Raw genomic sequence first — 15,007 nt, 5'->3', positions numbered from 1 at the left:
TCTATGGGTGTCGTGGACACCCACGGAGGGAGAAAGTTTCGGGATTTCGGCGGTCGGGATTCCAGTGTCGGGATTCTGAACGCCGGGATCCCGACCGCCGGCAAATTGACCGCATCCCGTATATATGGGGCATTACTAGTGTAAGATCCAGGGAAATATCTCATGCACTTTCTAGTTAATGGAAGGGTGAAAAATAATTAATGTATAAAAGACTTGCGCTCTTTTTGTTTTGTTGTTCTATGGCCTTCTGTGCTTAGTTTATTTATTGGGTACTTGTGTCTTAGCACGGCGCCCATAACGCAGTTAGCATAGCGGCGCTGTCAGAATCAGTGTATCAGGCAGCGTAGTCAGCGTAGTGTAGTGTTCCTGCCCGTTCAAGCCTAGCCAGAGCTTACATAGTTAGCGCAGTTAGTCAGGCGTCCCTGTTAGTATCAGCGTTGTGTTTCCGCCCATTCGTAGCCAGCCGGAGCTTACGTAGTTAGCATAGTCAGTCAGTGTTAAGCAGGTAGCGTAGTCAGTCAGCGTTAATTACATTGTGTGGGCACCATTGACCGTTTAAACCTGGCTGACATGACAGGTGTGAATTTGTTCCCGAAACACCCCCACTATACACGCCAGCCTGAAGCGTGGCGAGCCCTTCGAGGGGACACGTTACACGCCCTCCCGACCTTTTCATACCCCCACTATCCACGTCGGCGGGGAGTTGATTTTCTAAAGTGTGGCAAGCGCAGCGATCTCCGCGAGGGGACGCGGATCACTTTACATGTGTTCCGTGTCCCCTCGTGGGGCGCGCTGTGCTAGCCAGGCTTCGGGCTTGGTGGCTCACTGCGGGGGTATGAACAGGTCGGGAGGTATGAACAGGTCGGGAGGACGCATAATGCGTGTGCTCGCCACGCTTCGGGCTGGCATGGATAGTCAGGGTTTGAAATGGAGGCATTTGCCAGATTAATCCCAAACCGATGGACAATAAGTGAATATCGCAGTTTAGGAACTGTGTCCATAAAGCGGTATCCTTTCTAAGTACTTAAACACATTTAAAAACACCAGGGATAATTAGTACACAAGACTTGGTATAAATTTACACGCCACAGGGAGCCGGGGGGCGGTGGCAGGCAGGCAGATGGAAGCCTCCCTGCCTGCGCCGGAGTCTGTGTGGGGGGTAGGAGGGCTCCCGGGGTCACAGGCAGCACAAGCTGCCCCCCCTCCCCCGGGAGAGCTGGCAGTGGCGCTGTGTATACTGACTACACAGGGCTGCCGCGGAGTCACTACGCTTACTACGCTAGGCAGACGTTGGGCTACGCTGACAACGTAGCTTAGCCAACGTGAAAATGTAACGTAGCCAGGCGCTGTGATATTACACAAGTACCATTTATTGATATCTTGGTAAATGTATTACAAGAAAATGAGTAGTATTTAGAATTAATCACAAGCAAGCAAGCAATAGACAAGGTCATCCAGTGAAGCGGACTATTAAAATCAGTAATCATGTATTATCATCACGTAACATATTGCTGGCATTGCTTAAAGTACAAAGATTTGTGATGCCAGTGATTAACAGAAAGAAGTTCCTATAATGGCACTACATTAAAAAAAAAGTGATTTATAGGGCAGCTTCATGTAACCATGTTTAAATAAAAGCATTCTTGCCTACTTTTGAAAACTAGCTTCAGGGAGATTATAGTCGGTAGTAGAGTTTTGCACAGCGCCCCATTGAGGGGGCGTGTCATGCTCCACCCAAAGGGCATGTCTAGTTCCATATATGGAGAGATTGTGAAAAGAGATTGTGAACGTGGCACCTAGAAGCGTGGGTGTGCACTGCTACATCTGAGAGGAATCTTGTAAAATCACTTATATCCAAATGTAGATGAGCCCCAAAGCAGTTAGTAAGAGCTACTATACTTGCTAAAGTGCTGGGAAATGGTGCTGATGATTCAATGTAAATGTACCTATCTACCTATCTCTCATTCCTTTTCCCCCAAAAAATGTAACATTGTAATGTGGGCTAGGGAAAATAAGGGAGATTGCTAGACTAATGAGGGAGAGAGGGAGATTGCTGCTATTTCAGGGAGTCTCCTGCAGAATGCAGCAGGGAAGGCAACTATGAATACAAGTTATCCAGAGTTATACTTAATTCATGCTATGAGTTTTACAGAACTTTCATCTTATCTAATTGTACGTGCAGTATGCTTTTACTTGCCTGCTGCAGTGTTCAAATATACTGTATCAGGCTCTCAGTGGTGGCTCCAGGGTCAGTGACACCTGGTGCAGCCATGAAAACCCCTGTCACACTGAAGGCGCGCCCCATAGCTAAAAAGGGGGTTGTCTTCCATGAAAGGGGCATGGCCTAATAAAATCCCCAAGTACATAAATATGGGGACATGGCCCCAAATAACCTCACCCCTGGGAGGTGTGAGATGCCAATGGAGACTCTAACAGCAGTGGTGTAGCTAGGTTCCACGGTGCCCGGAGCAAGGGCATGTTTCGTGCCCCAGTACAGGGACACAGACAGTAGAGTGCTGTGGGGACAGTGACGACGGGTGACGCAGGGATTGTGGGGACGCAGGGACACTGACAGTACGATGGGGACCCAGAATCAGCAGGGAGAATGATGGTGGGGTGACACAGGAATATCGGGGACACAGGGACACTGACAGTAACTATGGTGACACAGGGTCAGCGGGGACTCAGGGACAGAGGTGGTGGAGTGACACAAGGACAGAGACTTCAGGATGACGCAGGGACAGTGACAGTGGGGTGACACAACCTACCTGGTTCCAGCAAGGGGTTTAGCGGTTCTCCAGCTGTGGCGGGACAGGGCTCCACCAGCACGGGGATAAGAGCAGAATATATATATATATATATATATCTAAGGATGAAGAAAAAGACTGGCACTCGTGGGTCTTTTTAGAGATTGTATTAAGCAAACAGTGGAACAACCAACGTTTCGGGGCTGCGCCCCTTTGTCAAGGTGTATGTGAACATACACAAAGGGGCGCAGCCCCGAAACGTTGGTTGTTCCACTGTTTGCTTAATACAATCTCTAAAAAGACCCACGAGTGCCAGTCTTTTTCTTCATCTTTACTGTCCACCGAAACGGGCACCGGGGCAGTTGCCCATGAAGACGGAGTGCCGGACCGTACCACAAGTATATATATATCTATATATATATATCTATATATATATATAGATATAGATATATCTATATCATACTTGCCTACCCTCCCGCATTCAGCGGGAGACTCCCGCTTTTTGCAGGAGCCTCCCGCTGCCCCGCAAACCTGCCCCCACCTCCCGGTTTTTGTGGGGACTCCTGCAAAGTCCTTACTGCGCATGCGCGCGCACGGATCCCCGGGGGGCGCCGGGCGCTGCCTGCACGCTACTACATGACAGCCAGCCGAAGTCTGTGTAGCAGAAGGAGCAGGAGAGCCGTCAGTCAGGGCTTCCCTGCTGCTGGCCCCGCCCACACACTCACAGAGTGAGTGAGCTCCGTGCAATGCTCTTCGGCTCTTCCTGCTCCTGTCACCGGCTGCCATGTGCTTCATCTACCACAGTGCCAGTTACTGCTGCACCTCCCAGGAAGGGACAACACAGCCAGGTGAGTGCTGTCCTGTGTACTGGGGGAGTGAGGGGATGTGTGTTATGTGGCACTGTGGGGCTATGTGTACTAGTCTGGGGGAGGGGGGCTGTAATTACTGTGGGTACTCTGTGTAGTGTGTGTGTGTGGGGGGGGGGGGGGAGACTGTGTAATGTAATATGGGGGGGCTGTGTATAATGTAATATGGGGCTGTGTATAATGTAATATGGGGGACTGTGGGGGGACTGTATAATGTGTATCATGTAACATGGGGGTACTGTGTATAATGTAATATGGGGGGACTGTGTAGTGTAATATGGGGGGACTGTGTAATGTAATATGGGGGCTGTGTATAGTGTAATATGGGGGACTGTGGGGGGACTGTGTATAATGTAACATGGGGGTACTGTGTATAATGTAATATGGGGGGCTGTGTATAATGTAATATGGGGGGCTGTGGGGGGACTGTGTATAATGTAACATGGGGGTACTGTGTATAATGTAATATGGGGGGACTGTGTAGTGTAATATGGGGGGACTGTGTAGTGTAATATGGGGGGACTGTGTAATGTAATATGGGGGCTGTGTATAGTGTAATATGGGGGACTGTGGGGGGACTGTGTATAATGTAACATGGGGGTACTGTGTATAATGTAATATGGGGGGCTGTGTATAATGTAATATGGGGGGCTGTGGGGGGACTGTGTATAATGTAACATGGGGGTACTGTGTATAATGTAATATGGGGGGACTGTGTAATGTAATATGGGGGGGCTGTGTATACTGTAATATGGGGGGGGCTGTGTATACTGTAATATGGGGGGCTGTGTATAATGTAATATGGGGGCTGTGTATAATGCATACTTGCCTACCCTCCCTCATTTAGCGGGAGTCTCCCGTTTTTTTCAATCCTCCTCCCGCTCCCTTGCAAATCCCTCGGTTCCTCCCGCATTTTTGTCCCCTCTCCCAAAATGTTTTACTGCGCATGTGCAAATGGCATGTTCCGTGGGCCACCGCGGGACTGTGTGGGTAGCCATGGTGCATCACTGGGCAGCAGTAGCAGCGCTGAAGTTAGCGGCAGCAGCAGTGCGAGCGGGAGCCGGAAGCACCAGGAGCAGGAGAGCAGCGGAGAGGAGGAACTGAGGTGCGGCAGCAGCATTGAACAGTGGCAGTGAGCCAGAAGCACCAGGAGCAGGAGGGCAGCGGAGAGGAGGAACTGAGGTGCGGCAGCAGCATTGAACAGTGGCAGTGAGCCGGGCAGCGGGAGCCGGGAGGCCGGGAGCAGCAGTAAGTATAACATTGTCTGATTCTTTAACCTCTCTCCCACCCACTAAGCCTGATCCTTATTGATCCTCTCTCCCACCACCCCCGGGCCCTGACTGGCACCCAATACATGCTCCACTCCTCCTGTCATGCTCAGTAATTTACTAGCTGAATGCCTGCCTCACTGATTATTCCAACAAGGGGCACTTACCTATTGCTTTAATATTTGGTTGTTGTATATTTTTTCATACTATTTTATATTTATGCTGCACATTTCCTGTATAGGATCTGTATAGGATCCCCCATTAGTTGCTGGCCAGCGATAAATAGACGCCTCGTCTGACACCGCGATTATAGGCCACACCCCCTCCCGCGGCAAGCCACGCCCCCTAATTTCGGGCGCAAGTGTGCCTCCTCTATTGTGATGTATGCTTTCATTTTGCTACCATCTAAAATCTCCCTCAAACTGCTTTTCAAAAGTAGGCAAGTATGATCTATATATATATATATATATATATATATATACACATTTCTTAAAATCACACTTACTTTAGGCTGTAGAGGTTAAGGTTTGGAGGTAATACAGGCGGCATGTATAGCTGGCTAGTTGGAGTCAGGCTGACTCCACTGAGGCCCATGGGAGGAAGGTTGCTACCCCTGGACATGCGCAGCAGCCCTCCTGAAGGACCAGCGTCCATATTAGTTTAGGGAAGCATACAGTTTATTGCAGACGCTGCTTGCAATGCAGTCTGCACCCGGCGATAGTAATAAAAGATACAGCACCGGCAGCCCAGTCTGTGCTGTTCTGCAATACAATCGGAGGCTGCAGCTAGTAGTTCCTCCTCCCTGAGCTTCTCCCACACAGCAGCCTTGTCTTCCGCAGCGGTGCGGCCAGTCAGCTGCATGCCCTGCTGTACAATAGATTCATCTGTGTAAGGGTCCTGGAGAAGCTCAGGGAGGCGGAGCTACAAGCTGCAGCCTCCGATTGTATTGCAGAACAGCACAGACTGGGCTGCTGGTGCTGTATCTTTTATTACTATCGGCTTATATGTGCCCAGTCCACCTCTGGACTCCCCAGCGCCCCCCCTCCCCGTGATGTCATGGCGCCGGCGCGCCGCGTCCCGCTCGCCGGGTGACTGATGCCGGGTACAGCGGGCGAGCAGGGCGGGGGAACCGTAGCTACGCCTCTGTCTAACAGTTCTGCCAGCTTCTTCTCAGTGACAGGAGCCAGGTGCTGCAGGTTAATCTCACAATGTCACACTTGGTTCCTGTCATTGCAGAGGATTTGACACCTGTTATCATCGCTTAGAAGGGCGACCCCTGGGTGATGCCCGCCCCACGTTACTACTTGTGTTACAAGCTTTTAGCATGTCTAGATCAGTGCTTCTCAAACTAGGTCTGCAAGACGCAATTCAACTGCGGCGGGATAATTTAAAAAGCACTGCAGGGTTTTGCTATTCAATTAAAGGTCATAAAATGTGACTTTTTCTCACACCTCCAGAGCAAGAGTTTTCCTAAAAATAGTTTTTCAAGTTTGTTTCGACTTAGTTTAATTAGTCAGTAATTTCTCACCTTTCCAATTAGACATGAGGTTCGCAACAATTCTTATCTTGCTAAACTTCATGCCCAATTGAATTTCCCCTCCAGATTGTATGGTTACCCATGCTTCAGCACAAGTGGGTAAATCAAAATGACAGAGGTACTATACTAGGCACCTGATTGAGACCTTCTCCTTGTGCAGTGTACATACGCTGTACACCCCCCTGCCGAGCTAATCACCGCACTAGCATGCAAGCGGATGTGTTCACTTATACATCCACTCGCATGCAGAAGAGAAATCATTCGATGGTCGCTCACCATCAAATGATTTTTCCAGCCTTTGTTCTGGTGAGTGCATTTGACCTGCACTGATCAAAGGGCTTGTGTCCAAAGATTGTCCAGAGGAAGTTCATTTTTTTATATAACAGGTTTGTGGATCTCCTGATGGATGCCTAGGTGTTGGCCCGTTGGCAAATATAAGAAAAGGGGGTGGTGGAGCGCTAAATAATACAATTTAACAGGATATGACCATTTGGGTAATACAAATTATTTTATTTCTACTGATAAAAAATATACGGTTTAAAAAGAAATTGCACATATAATAACAACAATATTATTGGTGTACAGCCTGAGTGGGTCTCATGCATTAATGGGGACAGATATAGACAATTTCTCACTTGTTCCTATGGTTACTCTCACGGATGGAGTAACCATAGGAACAAGTGAGAAATTGTCTATATCTGTCCCCATTAATGCATGAGACCCACTCAGGCTGTACACCAATAATATTGTTGTTATTATATGTGCAATTGCTTTTTAAACCGTATATTTTTTATCAGTAGAAATAAAATAATTTGTATTACCCAAATGGTCATATCCTGTTAAATTGTATTATTTAGCGCTCCACCACCCCCTTTTCTTGTATTTGTACCCTGTTTTTGGGGGCTGACCTCCCCACGGTGTGAGCAGCTTACCAAAACAACTCAACCAGAAGCGCCTGAAATACACTTTTTGGTACTTGTGAGTTATCCGGGCTGCCGATTTTGTCCTTAACTTAAGGACACCCGACCGACGCGATGCCCGCGATTTAGCCGAAATCGGGGGCATCGCGTCGGTCGTGGCCGTTATAAGGGGCCGCGACGCGATGCCCGCGATTTCCCATAGACAGTAATGTTAAAAGACACGATGGACCCGATTTCCCATAGACAGTAATGTTAAAAGACGCGATGGACCCGATTTCCCATAGACAGCAATGTTAAAATAAAATGACAATGTGAAATTGGCCAATATGGCCATTTCACATTGGATATGTTTTAAAAAAAAATGTTTCATGGCCCCCCACCACCGTTAACGCCACCCCGCTATTGACGCCAACCCGAAGCGTGGCGAGCGGCTGCGGTACGCGTCCTCCGACCTTTTCATACCCCTACTATCCACTAGGGCGTGGAGTGAGAATAGAATAGTGTGGTGAGCGCAGCAAATCACCGAGCCCGAAGCGTGGCAAGCGCAGCGAGCCCCGCGAGGGGACGCGGATACCTTCACAGGTATCCGCGTGCCCTTGCGGGCTTCACAGGTGTCCGCGTCCCCTCGCGGGGCTCGCTGCGCTCGCCACGCTTCGGGCTCGGTGGCTCGCTGCGCTCGCCATACTATTCTATTCTCACTCCACGCCCTAGTGGATAGTAGGGGTATGAAAAGGTTGGAGGACACGTACCGCCGCCCCTCGCGGGCTCGCTGCGCTCGCCACGCTTCGGGTTGGCGTCAATAGCGGGGTGGCGTTAACGGTGGTGGGGGGCCATGAAACATTTTTTTTTTAAACATATCCAATGTGAAATGGCCATATTGGCCAATTTCACATTGTCATTTTATTTTAACATTGCTGTCTATGGGAAATCGGGTCCATCGCGTGTTTTAACATTACTGTCTATGGGAAATCGGGTCGGAAATCGTGTCCATCGTGTCTTTTAACATTACTGTCTATGGGAAATCGCGGGCATCGCGTCGCGGCTCCTTATAACGGCCACGACCGACGCGATGCCCACGATTTCGGGCGCGATGAAAAAATCGGCAGCCCGGATAACTCACAAGTACCCACTTTTTCACCCAGGTGGTCAAGTACATACTTTCCGTTGGCAAAGATGTTGTTTAGCCAGCCCGGGGTACCTTTTCTGAGAATAGCAATCCAATGTCCAGGGTTCCAAATGGTCACAGGCCTCGATGGATGTTGTTGGGACAGGATCAGATGGATTAGCAGGTGGTCAACAATTTCCTGGTTGGGACTTATTATTTCTCTCTCTCTCCAATTGGGGTCCAAGAAACACCAACGCGTTTCGCTGTGTTAACTCACAGCTTTATCAAGGTAAAGCTGTGAGTTAACACGGCAAAACACGTTGGTGTTTCTTGGACCCCAATTGGAGAGAGAGAGAAATAATAAGTCCCAACCAGGAAATTGTTGACCACCTGCTAATCCATCTGATCCTGTCCCAACAACATCCATCGAGGCCTGTGACCATTTGGAACCCTGGACATTGGATTGCTATTCTCAGAAAAGGTACCCCGGGCTGGCTAAACAACATCTTTGCCAACGGGCCAACACCTAGGCATCCATCAGGAGATCCACAAACCTGTTATATAAAACGGACTTTCTCTGGACAATCTTTGGACACAAGCCCTTTGATCAGTGCAGGCCAAATCAACTTACCAGTGGTGACTATAACAATCATCTTCTCTCCTAATAGGTCCTATATGTTTTACACATTGTTCATGTGATTATGTATATTAACTCATTTTAATGTGTTATTAAATATTATATTTTATTTAAATTGATGCATACACTTTATTGGTGTTTTTGAGCGCCACTTCTCCCTTTTATGTTTTTTCAAGTATTCACTACAACCTGATTAACCCTTTCCCACTGAGCCACAACAGCGTTAACCCAACAATAAGTCTTATAGCAGCAGTGGAAATGGGGTATTAGTGGTCATTTCCATACATAGGAACAACTGCTTATCATATAAGGGAAAGAGCAAGCACCCAGTTAGATGCATAACAGGTGCTCCAGTTAATTCTCACATCCCCGGCTGCAGTCTGTTTGCAAAAGATGTTTCTCTATGTTCAGACTCTCCTCTATCAGTGCCCCAAATCTCCACCCCAGCACTCTCTATTCAGCAAAAGTACCGTTTCTAACCAAACATCTGCACAAACAAGAGACATGCAGGCAGTGGAGTCACCACTGCCATGCTCACCAAAGGTGTGAGTGTCCCACAAAGAGGTCTGGGCTTGTGAGAGGTGGGCTAGCCTCACGGCAAGCCCCTGTCTTTACCACTCTTGGAACTGTGTCCAGCATTCCTTGGGTTGCTGGGCTGCATCCAGGGACACAGCCTGAACTGCTGGCTCCTCCTCAGTGACAGGAGCCATTTGCTGCATGATAATGGCATCTAAAATTCTTTGAATTGCAATATTAAAAATTAATTACTCTCACTGTGTAGAAGAGGAATAGCTTTTATGTTGCTACAGTAACTAATAGTGCAAAATACCAATGTTCAGAACAATGGAATCTTATACTATGGTTCTTCTAATCTATGGTTGTATAGACGGGTTTACCACTGAAATGAATGGTGCATTTACATTTAGTACTAATGGATGGATAACTGTTAGCACTGAATAGAATTAGTGTTAGGAAACCTGAGCATTATAATGTTATGAGTTCTGGGCTAGGTTGCCGCTACATATAATGAGACGCAATACAATATCCTACACTGTATAATGCTTTCAGACCAATCTGACATATGGCACGTGCACTTAAATTTCTTATGTGTCTACATGGAAAATCCATTTCTTAATGAATGTATCCTGGGATACAGCAAGTAATTTCAGGACATATCTGACTTACTAATGGAAGCATCAATATACCAGCGGTGGCCTTCCTGTTCTGTCGGATCTACTGTATGGCCATAGCTACTTGAGTGTGTAGTCATCAGGGCTTCTATGCCAACTGATAGATCCGTATGCAAGAAGAAGCATTTTCTGTACTGTGCATTAAATGTTCTTGTTGTTCAAATTGTTTTCAAATCAAACTCCAATGTAGCCTCCCTATTATAATACATAGCATTTACAGCTCATAACTGCAGTGTGTTATGAGTCTTTTATGAATGTAGTTCTGTAGTTCTGACGTGTTTTATTTGATAATGTCTAAGGATTGCAGATTATATTGCAGAAAATTAATTTATGCTAAGATTTCATCTCTAGATTTTTCCATTAACTAAACTAGATCATTAAAAGAACACTTGCAACAGAATCCAGCCTTTTATCCTACTTAAAAGCTTTATTCATTTGTTAATATTTTGTAAAACATATTTTATTAAGACTAAGGCAGTACATCTAATTACTAGTCCACAATGTTCAGGAAATAAATAGTAAAGTAAAGTGAAAAACTATATAAACTAAAATAAGAACAAAACAAAGGGGTTTATTCTAGTTCATTCTTTCTGACAAAATCCTTCTTAGATGGACAAAACCATGTGCACTGCAGGGGGGCAGATGTAACATGTGCAGATAGAATTAGATTTGGGTGAGTTATTTTGTTTCTGTGCAGGGAAAATACTGACTGCTTTATTTTTACACTGCAATATAGATCTCACTTTGAAGAAAAACCCCACCCAAATCTAATTCTCTCTGCACAAGTTAGGCCTGGTACACACCAGAACGATCCTGATTGTTAGTAGATCGTTAGCAGATTGTGTGATGCTCGCACGATCTGTTGGAGCCACACAATCTGCTAACGATCTGCATCCAATCTGATCCCAATCCGATCTGAGTCTGTATCCACTTGAATGGGTCTTTTACAGATCCTCACTGCAGCAGGTAGGATCTGTAAAACGACCAAACGACAGCGACCGATTGGAATCGGATCGGAATTGGACCTAAACATGCCCAATCTACATACAATCTGCATCCAATCGGTCGGAATTGGATCCAGATTGATGGAATTGAGCCCTAATCGTTCTGGTGTGTACCCCCCCTTACATCTGCCCCACCCGCAGTGCACATGGTTTTGTCCATCTAAGAAGGATTTTGTCAGAAAGAATGAACTAGAATAACCCCCTCAGAAACTGCCTCACACCTAATATGCCTTCTCTCCCTATCATCTCCAATCTTGTCCCGGGTAACACATCAGCTATAGTATATATATATATATATATATATATATATATATATATATATATATATATATATAAATATATATATATATATATTTGTTCGGAATGGCACTCACCAAACTTTCAGGCAAGTAATGTAATAAGCAATGCTGCAGGCTATTAAGTGAAAACCATGATTTCACTACCTGCAAGCCACACACAGCCCTCAAACACATTGGAAGCATATCTTTCTACACTTCTCTACATGTAAAGGTTGGTTTAATTTTAGGTAATATTCATTCTAATACCTGGTTATATATGTCCAGCTAGTTATTTTATAACCATCTACACCCATTCAGAAAGAGTTTTTTTCTACTTTAAAAAGCAAGACACTCAATTCACAGGAGACGACATGTGTCAACTTTTTCACTGTAACACAAACACACCAGTTTTTTATTATGAAATAGACACATAAACCACGTCTAAGAGCAACAATGATGTTTTTGGACTCAATTTCTACTTGCAATGGTGGAGCAATGTCCTAAGGCCATGGCCACTATTTTGCACACAATCTTTATATTTTTGCCCAACAACATACATTATGCACTTTCATATCTGCTATGAACTTTATGTAGCACACTCTGTATGTAAGATGCCACCAAGCACATTATTGCAATCACATATCTCTAACAAAGGATCCCAACATCTGCCTATCACACTCTAAAGTCTTATTTTGAACAATATGAGAACATGTTTGCATGTGGCGTAGGCTCAGATATACGGAAGGTGTCAGTGGGAAAATGGACGAGATCCGTCCGTGCACTGTGGCGTACGCTCTGATGTACGCCAGGTATCGGTGGCTAAGAGGGAGATCTGTCCGTACACAGTGGCATACGCTCAAGTGAACGCCACTCGCCATTGTCAGTTTTTGTGACCGTCCATGTGCGGCTGTTCTGTGGGCGGACTAACGCTCACCGTGAGCGTACGGAAAACGAACGGTGTGATGGACCGTACGTACGTTTCACCGTACCAAACAGAATAACCCCCATTGTGCTTGTATCCCAGCCACCCACTGCCTCTTCCTGTCACCCTCTGCCTCCCCTTGCCTTTGTAGTCATTGTCTGCCTCTATATGTCAACCTCTGCCTCATCCCGCATTACACTCTCACCCATTGCTTCCCCCTATAACTCAGTGCCTCCCTCCCCCTTGCCAACTGCTGCCATTCTCTGCTTCCCCCTGCCTTATGTTGTCACTCTCCCCCTCTCTTTATCACCCACTGCTGTCTGGCATTGTGAACTTGGGTTGGAGTAAAGGAGGGGGGCCCAAACTATATTTTGCACCTAGGAAAAACACTCACATGTTCTGCCACTGCATACACTCATATGAAAGTAAGTTTAATCTATATTTTTCTATTTTCCTGGAAGTTGCGCAGGAATCATGTTTTTTTTTTGTGTAGACCACACCCATGGAAGAGTAGGAAAGTCCCAAATATCACCCACTTCCTAGTAAATCATGTAGGATTTAGATAATCATTGTATTGTAGAGGGGACGGGGCTAAGTGACAAGAATTGTGACATTTACGCACGTTCCCTACAAATGGACTTGAGAATAGTTGCAATCTTCTCTGGTTGGGGTAGGCCCAAGAATGTGAAAGCCCAGCCCCGCTACCTGAAGCCTCCTGCATCATCTCACTTCTGGGCTTCTCCTAGAGAGGAGACAAACAGTGTAGGCAAGTATAATTGAATCTTACACCATCCTTATACTTTAATATTGGAATGTAGATGTTATGGTATTCTTGAAGAACTGAAAACTTGTGAGTTTTTATCCATGAGGTATCACGTCTGGAGATGGTTCCTCATGGATAAAAAATCTGAAATGGTTCAGGCATACGTGGAGGTTGTAATCTCTACCTGCCCATCTTCCCAGTGACAGCTGTCTCAGACACCCCCCCCACCGCCACCGGATGGGACACCTCCCAAATGTGGACATGCACTACAAGCTCTGGAATGCAGGGTTTGATGAATGGTTTGATGAATGGAGCTTGTCCAATCTGGTATACCGGGGTCCACACAAAACAATTATTTCACATTTCGAAAACGCTGTCTACACAAAAAGGGCAGCACTTTGGAAGTGATACTTTAGTAAGTAGATAATGCTAAATGGCGCTTTTTTTTTTGACCTCACAACTTGTGGCGAGTTAAAAGCCTATACATATGCTGGTGCAATCTCCCCATCCCCCGACCTGCTGATCCGCCGACCAGTGATGATCGGCGATCAGTAGGCAGGGCGGTTAAAATAACTTAAATATCCCAATTTCATGATTCCTGCCGGGATTGGTTGTTTTTACACATTTAACATCCCTGATAACTCAATGTAATTGTCAGGGGAGCAGGGGATTGCCCCACTGGTATATGAGCACCTTAAACTTCATTATCGCAAGGTCATTAAACCTTTACCTAGACCACACCCCTTTTTTGCTGTCGTCCGCAAGCACCCCTAGTCACAACCCCGATATGTTGGGAGTTATGCGTCGTGCACTATTGAATTACCCCTAGAGCTGTATAGTGTAAGGAATGGAACCCTGGGTTATTACACTATGTGTAGCTGTAAATATATAATGCTATTGCTTGTTTTTTTTTTTTATTATGGTATTACCACTAAGGTTAATTCTGAAGCTAATTGAAACTGCTCTTTTAATGTACATTTAGCTTTTATCTTCACTTTATAGTGTTATATTTTCCTTCTACTATGAAATAATTTATTAGATTATGTCATGGAAGTGGAATTTCTAAGATGATGTACTTTATAATGCTGTACCCATTCCAAGACACTATTATTTGCTAGCTTTCAGTGGGATCATCTATTTCTGATAGATCATTGTACAGAAAGCAGTGCTCTGTTACTGTCCCTGATTGATTGGAAGTTCCAGGGATTATGTGACCCTGCAGCTTGTCCAGGTGATGTTTGTATCCAGCTGGATGGAGCTCTGTGCTGTCTCAGAATGACACTTTATGGCTGATCTTTCCTTTTAACTGTAGGTGTTTTTGTCTGGTCATGTCCTTATTAGGAAGTGTGCTTGTGCTATGGGATTTGCTTGTACACACCAAAAGGACAGCCACACTGTAACGTATGGACGTATACCTGGGGGATCATTAACCGTAAATAAGTGGCCGGCACATATTAAACATTTCATGAAATTAACAGTGACCAGAAACTTCTGCAGAGAAAAGAGGCAAGAGGAAATTAATGCTGTATTTATCTTTTCACTTGAAGGAGCAGGATATTTTTGCAGGCAAAATGTATTTTTATGTGTGCTGCTGGCTCGTACTTCTGGCGTCTTTAAAAAGACTAAATCAGCCTAAAATAATGTAATTCTTTGTCTTCCAGAAGTTTTTGTTTTACAAAACATTCAATCTTACAGAAGGAAGAATAGAAAAAATAACTGTGGTTTGTAGCTACAGAATAATAATAACCCCTTCATCATTATCTACAAGTA

At 45.6% G+C, this 15,007-nt stretch overlaps 1 protein-coding gene across 2 annotated transcripts in view; it reads left to right on the top strand.

Moving 5' to 3' along the window:
• The window catches only part of NMUR1 (neuromedin U receptor 1), a 69,348-nt gene that overhangs the window by 52,354 nt on the left and 1,987 nt on the right, over window positions 1–15,007 (top strand). The gene's annotated exons all lie outside the window — the stretch shown is intronic.

Source organism: Crinia signifera, chromosome 3, assembly GCF_055691185.1.
Source record: "Crinia signifera chromosome 3, ASM5569118v1, whole genome shotgun sequence".
Lineage (NCBI taxonomy): Eukaryota > Metazoa > Chordata > Amphibia > Anura > Myobatrachidae > Crinia > Crinia signifera.
This window is presented reverse-complemented; position numbering and strand designations above follow the sequence as displayed.